The 8556-nt window shown below is 38.2% G+C and overlaps 1 long non-coding RNA gene across 1 annotated transcript; it reads right to left on the bottom strand.

Moving 5' to 3' along the window:
• Positions 1 to 3348: 3348 nt before the first annotated feature.
• On the bottom strand, positions 3349 to 7952 carry LOC116447200. The gene is made up of 3 exons (XR_004241513.1): positions 7818 to 7952; positions 7294 to 7404; positions 3349 to 4352 (listed from the first exon to the last, which is right to left on the bottom strand). It is a non-coding gene; the product is annotated as an uncharacterized LOC116447200 (long non-coding RNA).
• Positions 7953 to 8556: the final 604 nt, after the last annotated feature.

Below are 8556 nucleotides of genomic sequence, written 5' to 3'. Positions count from 1 at the left end.
ACCAGGTTCTGATGTCTTTATCCTAGTCATGGTTTGGTTGTTTTGCAGGAGTTTTTTGGGGGGGGAAAAGCAGCTAATTATTTTTTCTTCAGGAAAGTAAAAAATTACTGGCATGCTGTAGGAGGTTTCCTATATAGCACTGCAGGATCTGAAACATTTTGTGTCTTCTACACAGTGACTATGTACTTTAAGTGCTGCTTTTCCATCTGAGTTAATTGTTCTTGACGTTGCTAATTAATTAACCTGTATGGTGCTCTCACTGGGTTTGTATGTTGTTGGGGCATGGAAGGGTGTTAATTAACAGTGCATCTGAAAATAATTGCGGTACCTTGACTAGCTTCGGCAACACACCCAGCCAAGACTGACTCCAATATTACAACTGTGCCTAAAAGCATATTAGGCTGCATTTCTTTTGTGCTAACTACTCTACCCATATTAAACAAGTTATAATTTGAAAGAGAAGTCTGTATGAAAACCTGAAACAAGCTGCAGAGATTTTTTTTTCCTTTCTTTTTGCAAGGACTGCTCTGTGTGTTCATTCAGAGGCATAATAAAAAATGTTGACAATATTTGCCACTATTGTGATGTTGAGCTTTGACATCTGTTATGTTGGATGCTAATGCTGAGAAGACTGGTGTTCACTCAGAGTTCATGTTGCTCCTGGGAATGTGATTGCAGTCATGTACAGGCATTGTATCCGTGCATTTAAAAGAAGGTTTTCAGTTAGAAATTACATGTAAAAGTGTTACGAGGAAATATGCCTTCAGTTTCATAATGTGTCTTACAAAAAGGGTGAGCATTCCTAGTATGTGATCTGTAAGTAATGTTTACCTTACATTTCCATTTTAAACTTCTTAAATGAATCTCCCAGATGTGTTGTTCCCTCTTTGAAGATACCAGCAAAAGACAAATAACTGTTTATGTAGAGACTTATTATTTTTGCTATCAATACTTGCTTTTGGCATGGCCAAGGGTTCAAGAATCAGTTGGACTGCCTCTTCATAATTTACTCAGTGCCTTCTATGAGAGATGAATTCAGCAAAGCACTTTTAGGAGCAGTGTCATACAGTCCTAACCTGCTGTCTGCATCCTGTTTCTCACTTTTGGATGGCATACCAAGATATGTCAGGAAAAAGCTATCTGCAATATAATCTGACTAGGACAGACATCTTGCTTGTAATGTAGAAGGAAATTTTGTTGGTACAATCAGGAGGATCACTTTCTCACTTGCTCCCTGAGTTTCCCTGGAATTTTACATATTAGCAAAGTGTTTGGTGGGGGTTTTTTTTCTCAGTTGTTTTTCTGTGGACATTGCTCTAGGTGTTAATACCTTGCAGTTGCTACCACGTGCCAAGAACTGCATCCTTCTCGGTTCTCTTCAGGTTCAGGTCAATGCAATAGTTTTGATAAGTAACCCCCCTAATCCAGTGCGCCCCAAAAAGGTAGCTTGTTATTTTTGCTTGCTATTTTTTCTAAAACTTTTCTTGGGCTCACAGATAAGATCAATTTTTTTGCTTTCAGAAACTGTCAAAAGCTCTAAAATTTTCTTCTAATAGTTGGTGATTTTGTACCCTTCCATATTATGTCGTGCCTGTTGAAATCAGGAGAGATAATATTACACTTTCAAAAAAAAAAAAGTCACCAAGATTTATCTCTTCATTACTTTTTGTAGTTTAGAAAAATAATTCTATATTTATCGTATTCTGAGGCTTTTTTTTTTCATTTTAATTTCTATAATATTTTTCAAAATTACAAACAGTTACTGTATGTGGTAGCTATTAATAATTCCAGTGAGAATCTCCCACTTAGACCTGTCAAACTGACATTATTCTTTCTCACCACTGATTATAACTGTGGGGAATCAACCTTTTTGAAATTGATGCAGGCAGAAAGGGGTCATACAGCAACCTCATCCCTGGAAGTCCTGTCAGCTGCTTCTGACTGGATGGTAGTACAGGAGACAAACCAGTGTTCACAGGAGCTCTTAATGAGATCTGCTAAATTTTTGCCTGAATTGTGGTGGTTCTTTGAAGGTCAGTGCTTTCCCAAGGTTTTTTTCAGGAAGGAATTTTAGCTACCCTATTGCAGAAAATTGTCTCAACCACACACAAATTCTGTATTTTATCTAAGAAAAAAAAAAGGCGAGAGATACTTCCCTGGAGATCTATCTCACAGAAATATATGGAAAATTGTGTTCCACAAACTTGACCAAATAATTAGATGGTATTTTTTGAGAAATGGAAAAAATCAAATGAAAACTCTAATAGTCTAGATAAATTTGTCATTGCTAACCATGGCTGTTTAATCAGATTGATGGATTCCATATGCTCCATATGGTGGCAACAGGAAAGGAAATTCAGAGCTCCCTTTGGCCTTGTCCAAGGCTGCCCAGCTTAAGACTGTGCAACACTTGGGTTGGGGTGATGGTTTTGCAATATATGCAGCTTAAAGCATACAGAGTATTTTTAGCCACCAGATTTTTTATCTTCCCTCTGCGTGAAGAGCAGAAACAAAGTTGTTGACATGAAAAGATAAAAAGCTATTTTTATTCTACACTGCAAGTTAACTATTGCTACTTATTCAGTGATAGGTTGGCTATTTCATAAATCCAGTCTTTCTCACCCAGGGAGTGAACTCTGTATACTACAGCAGTATCTGGTAGCAGCATTGAGTGTATCCAAACAACCTCCAATCTCCTGGTTTTATCATTGTGAGTATTGTCACATGTGGTGAAAGCAAAATTCTATTTTAAGCCTAAAGTACAATAGGGAAATAAAACATAGCCAGTAATGTGTACATGTAAGTGCATATGGAGTAATCAATGAATAAGAAAGCCACCTATGGCTATGGTAGAGTTGTCAATGTTAAAGAAAAAAATAAGAAAATTGAAGATTAATTTCTAGATGTTACTCTTCATGCTATGGGAAATGAACAAAGCAGATCTGTTTTCTTTGTGAGTGACTTTTACGTCTCTTATTGGAGTGCATCTAGAATATTGTGTCCAGTTTTGAATATTTCCTAACCCATGCAAGATACGGACAAAACTGTCTGTAAGCTGCTGCAAGCTGAAGAAAGAGAGAAGGTAACAAACTATGCAACATTTACATTCTGATCCTTTCATTCCTTTTCCCCTTGAAGAAGTAAAAAAAAGTTCATTATCTTAACTTTTTATTTCCTCGTTTACTTGAAATAATAAATTGCAAAGTGTTTCATCAGTGCTTGAAATTAGATTATTGCATAAATATCTGTGTAAGACAGAATTCCACACTTGGACCCTGTCACTGTTGTCCACAGGGACGGCGCGAAGAATGACATGGAATTCAAGTCCAGGATAAGTGGCATTATTTAATTAATTATCAGTTCGTTTATGTAACTTGGTTTGCAATAGAGAAATGACATCATTGGGTGCTTGACCATACACCTCCCAGAGTGATTGGCTGAATGCTACGATGCCTATTTCAAAATATTTTCTTCAGTGTGGAAAAGAAGACTGTGCATAACAAGTTTGCACCTGTGAGATAAAGTCTTGGTTTACAAAACCTTCTACACTGTTTACAGCTAGCCTGCGTGAGAAAGGAGACTCTCACAAGCAGCTGTAAAAAGCAGGAAAATTTTTCTGCTAACCTTTTCAGCATCTACAGGACTCAAATCCAATAAAGGATTCAGGAGTGCTATCTCACCTTTAAAGTTCTTAAAGTAGCTTTTTGGAGAGAACCCTCAGCTGGAATCTGTGGGAGTTTGTCCCTAGAAGGGAAGGGGAACTGCTGCACCTGGCAACTGGGAACTGCTGCACATGGCAGCTAGGATTGTGCATTATAGGTACTTTTGGTGCTTACAGTATCAGACTGAATTATGTTGTAGCTGTCTCTAGTTCCCTGACTATATCATATCTCTTTCCATTGGTTTCAAGCTGCAGGATGTGGTTTTGTCATTGGTCTTTCACCCTCTGTTGCTGCAGCTTTTGGTTCTCCCTTCCGATCTCACAAATCTGTTGTGTTTTCCTCATCTCAGCTTGCTCATTTTCAAATTCTGCTTGCAGGATTTTAAGCCAAGGAGGCAGCTTGTTATATTTAGATAGTGGCTCTTGACTTTCTGCCAACGTGTCATCCCTTTCTCCCTGGAATTTTGTTTGCAAGGACAGGAGCCATTTCTCTGTGTGTTCTCCTTTTCCTCCCTCAGCACTGTAGGATGATGACCAAGGAGTCAGGCAAGGGCTAAGGTTTACTATCTGTGGATACACTATGTGCATTCCATGTTATCTTTGAGGATGGATATCTGTGTAGCTGGCAGTGAGAAAGGCTGAGTTGGATGAAGGAGTAGGCTTGTGGAGATCGGATGGTCCTGTTCTGGCTCTGAGGAGAGAAACAAAGTTGTGTCACTGAAACTTTGAAGGACACAATGGTCAAAAAGTAACTAACTCTTGGTGAATTGAGGGTGGTTTAAAGATTAAAACACACATCCCTGCATGTGCTAACAAGCTTTGTGAAGAACATCCTGCTATGTATATGACTCTTACTCCACTCTCCACCTAAATCACGCTATATATAAAGAGGGGGAAGGACGATAAGATTGTGTATAAGGAGCTGTGAGGGGCTCCCCATTCTGTGAGTGGAGAGAATCCCTTTACAGGGATCCTCTTTATCCCTTCATTTAATCTCCCTGGTTTTATTCTTCCTTGGGAGCAAATGATGTCCCAAAATGCTGGAGTAAAGAGTCCTTACCAACTTTCAGCATTTCCTGGGGGGAACAACACTTTCTATCATCAATTAATTAGAAGAAGGCGAGGTCACATGGCTTGACAGCATTCTGTTCAGAGCAGATGGAAAAGCAAATGAGGATGAATTTGAGTAAACTTCACCCGTACTGTTACTGTAGTGGTGGAGTAGTGTCATTCTGCTGTTGCAAAACAAGAGGTGACACCCTCTGTCCAGTTTATGCAAGCTATTTTTTCACCAACTTCAGTGGAAATTTTCCATCTGTGAAGATAAGTCAATGTGGACCAAATTACAAAATGATGAAAATTAAGAAGTTCACCCTTCTACACTGCCTACAGTCCTTGCACCTGCATCAAGTTCCAGTGCAGTGACAAGTCTAAAGAGTGTAATTGTCAGATGTTGGCCTAATTTACAGTAATCTCTGATTTTAAAGCAAGAATTTTAAAAAGGAAACAAAAACCACCAAGAAATCAAAATTCAACTATTGGCTAACCTATTTGATTGTAGAAAATGAAGAAAAATAAATGTTTACATTAAAGAAGTAAGAACTAGAAAAGTCTTTCAGGCTCTGTGAATTGCTCTATTTACTGAATTTTGAGAAGGCTGATAAAAGGGAGATTTTACTCCCTGAAGACAAAAGAAGGCAAAAACCATGTTTGAAATGGTACTGAGTTAGTCTGTTGGAAGAAGGCTGTACATTTTTAAATGGAATTTCCTAGATGCTTTAATAAATTTAGTAATAAACAGGAGTAGAGTTTGATCCACCATGTTTAAATGTTTTGGTTTGCTTTTTTTTCTTACACCATCTGTAACTGAAAAAAAAGAAAATTATAAAAAAGAAAAAGCATCTCAGATTCTGGTGGAAACCCTCTCAGAGTACTTCCTCTTTTGTTGTACTGTATTACACTGTTCTTTATACCTATTTTCACTTCTCTTTTTGGCTGTATCAGGCCTGGTATGTGCACTGTGTTCTCATGGAAAGAATCAGATGATATATTCATGTTATTCTCTCTCCAGTTGTTTGGAGGCTTTATTTGTTGTCCAGTGGCTGCCTACAAAAAGCATGTAATTTGTAACTTCTTTAATTTTTAATTTTAATTTAAATTTGTAATTACTGTAATAAACATAATTTAATTTAAATATCAATTAAAATTTTAAATAATTTGTAATCAGAATGGAAACTGCAATGCAAATGCATTACTCCCTACATTCATTACTCAGTTAATTCAAGGCACAACTCCAGCACCTGCATTTGGTATTCTTAGCTCTTCTCTTTTATGTTACACATCTGTGAAGCCCAGCACTCACATAGAAAATTTTGCAATATAAGTGCAAAAAAGCACTGCTACTAATTTTATCAGAGAAGGGTATTTTCATCATTCAATCCTCCATTCAAAGACCATGGCTCCTTCTGCAAAGGGAGTTTTGCTAGCCAAGTTCAAATTATCTTCTCCAGGAAACTGCTTCTCAGTATCCAAACCTGAGTGTGTCTTCAATAGAGAGACAGAGTGTTGAGGGAGAAAATAAGACATGTCTGTTATGGAGGATCCTTTAATAATACAATCCAGCAGTGACTCCACATTTCTGCAAGTGGCTCTTCATGAGGACCTACAACGGGTTTAACTGATAATTATTCTGGCAATGAAACATCTCCCAGGCTCCTACAATTCTTTTTTAGTATCGTTTTCTTTTTGCCAGCCCAACCTTCTCCTTTGATGTGGTTGTTCTTCCTTGCCTAGGGATTTCTACTCTGGGAAAAATGTATCCACGCCCAAAGACTCCTTCCAATCGACTATGCAGAAAGGTATGTTGGTTCTACAGTAAGTATTTCTATGGCTTAGGGACTCTCGTTTTCTGAGAGGTATCCTGAAATTCATATGCAATCAAAAGAAGAATTAAGTTTTTTTAGAGTGGTTTCAAAGAATATTCATGGAGATAATACAGCTGAGGAAAATAGGTGTTTTGTTTTGAACTTAATGAGTGTATCGCTTGACCTCCTCAGTGCGTATCCTTTTCCATCACTAGTCCTCTATCAAAAGTATGATGGAACTACCTGAATGTTCACAGCAGTACTGAAGTATCCTATTAGCTAATTTCTCTTTCATAAATATGTGTGCCTATTCCATTTAAACCAATGTCTTGTATAAAGTGGAAATATAGCCTAGAATATTGGAATATCAATCACAGTGCATGAGATAGAGAGGATCCTGGTCACTTGCTGTGTTGCTGTAACAACTGCTCAGGATATAGATGCTGCTTTCCATTTTCAGATGGGTTTTTCTGTCAATCATCTAACTCCCTTGACCATATGCTTTGTTCCCCCCTCTCATGTCTCCCCATGCTCTGTACAATCCCTATTGTTCATGTGCTTCACTCATGCCATGCCAGTAAGAGCTGACCTCAAAATCTAACAAAGTCTGTTGATTTTGCACCAGCTAAAGATCTGTTAGACAGCACTGTGAACTACGAAGTACTGCCTGGCACTTTGGCAGGGGAGGGAAGTGTAATAGATAAGTGTCATTACAACATGCTCATTCTAGCACATGGCACTTGAAATCACTCTCATGTTTAGCCTCACCAACAGGAACATACTGCAGCTCAGATTTTCCAAGATGGGCTCAGAAACACAGGTTGCTTCACAGAGCTGGCAGGCACTGTCTTTTCTCACCATTGGGTTCTACATTTCGTCCTGCAAATATAAAAAGGAAGCTGTTAGTGGTCTTCTCAAGTCACTTCCTCCAGGAAGGAGCAATACTGCAGTTCTTCCAGGGATTCTGACTATGGTCTCTGTACCCAGTTTCCCAGCTTCAGTGTGAACCAGAATGTATACCTGTCCTACATAATATGTCGTGTTAAGTACAGAATTAGTGCATCTCCAAGTGTGAGCAAACATTTTGACTCTTAATCTTCGGGAAATATAATAATGCAGCCATAGGTAGAGTAAGGGAGGTAGTAATTTTCTGAGGACAGTCTCGTGTGGCCCGGAACATGGAGCTAGATACATAGTCTGATAGATGTCTGTCCTCCCATGGATTAGGGCTGATAACTGCTAAATCTCTGACACCTTTTTTCCCATTCTCCTTCTGAAAGTATCACCATTACCTAGTGGACTGTTTCTCTTAATCCTGTTACAGATGAATTGTTTGTAGAACAGTTTGCGCTTGCTTCCAAAGGAGCTCTTAAAGCCTGGGACAAAAAAGGTGTGCTGCACTCCAAGGTTGTAGAAAAAATCATGTGGAAGCCTGAAGCATAGAAGGAATCAATATGAATGTGGAAATTGTCTGGCAGTATTATGTTTCAAACAGTCCCCTGTCATTACAATAAATGGGTATGTTTACTTAAGAGCACTGAATAAGTTATTAGAGAGTGAAATAAACCTGTAGAATGGCGCTTTCTCTACCCACATGGATTAACCCACATGGATTAAGAGTCCTCCAACACTTGCTTCTAGGAAAAAGATCAGTAAACAGGTGATCTTAATCCGATTTCTGTTGGTGGCTGTGTATTGGGGAAAATAAGCACAGAGACTCTCAATGAGCTGACTTTATGGAAGTGTTGCAGATGCAAATTATACCTATTGTATTAAATCTTTTTTAAAGGTATCTCAGTACAAGCATCCACGTTTTCTGCACAAACCCAGGTTTTTTATAGCTTTTACACATACCACTTGGATAATGGGAAAACATCTACAAAAAAAAGAGACTTCATTTTAAAATTTTACCATTATGTACCAGATAGCAAAAGCCCGGCCCTCGCTTTTATTTTCATACTCCTAAGTTATCATGGTATATAAACAGATTATAATGTTTTTCAATGTAAGGGGTGTTAGGAGCTAAGATGG

The sequence above is a fragment of the Corvus moneduloides genome, chromosome 1 (genome assembly GCF_009650955.1).
Source record: "Corvus moneduloides isolate bCorMon1 chromosome 1, bCorMon1.pri, whole genome shotgun sequence".
NCBI classification, from domain to species: domain Eukaryota; kingdom Metazoa; phylum Chordata; class Aves; order Passeriformes; family Corvidae; genus Corvus; species Corvus moneduloides.
This window is presented reverse-complemented; position numbering and strand designations above follow the sequence as displayed.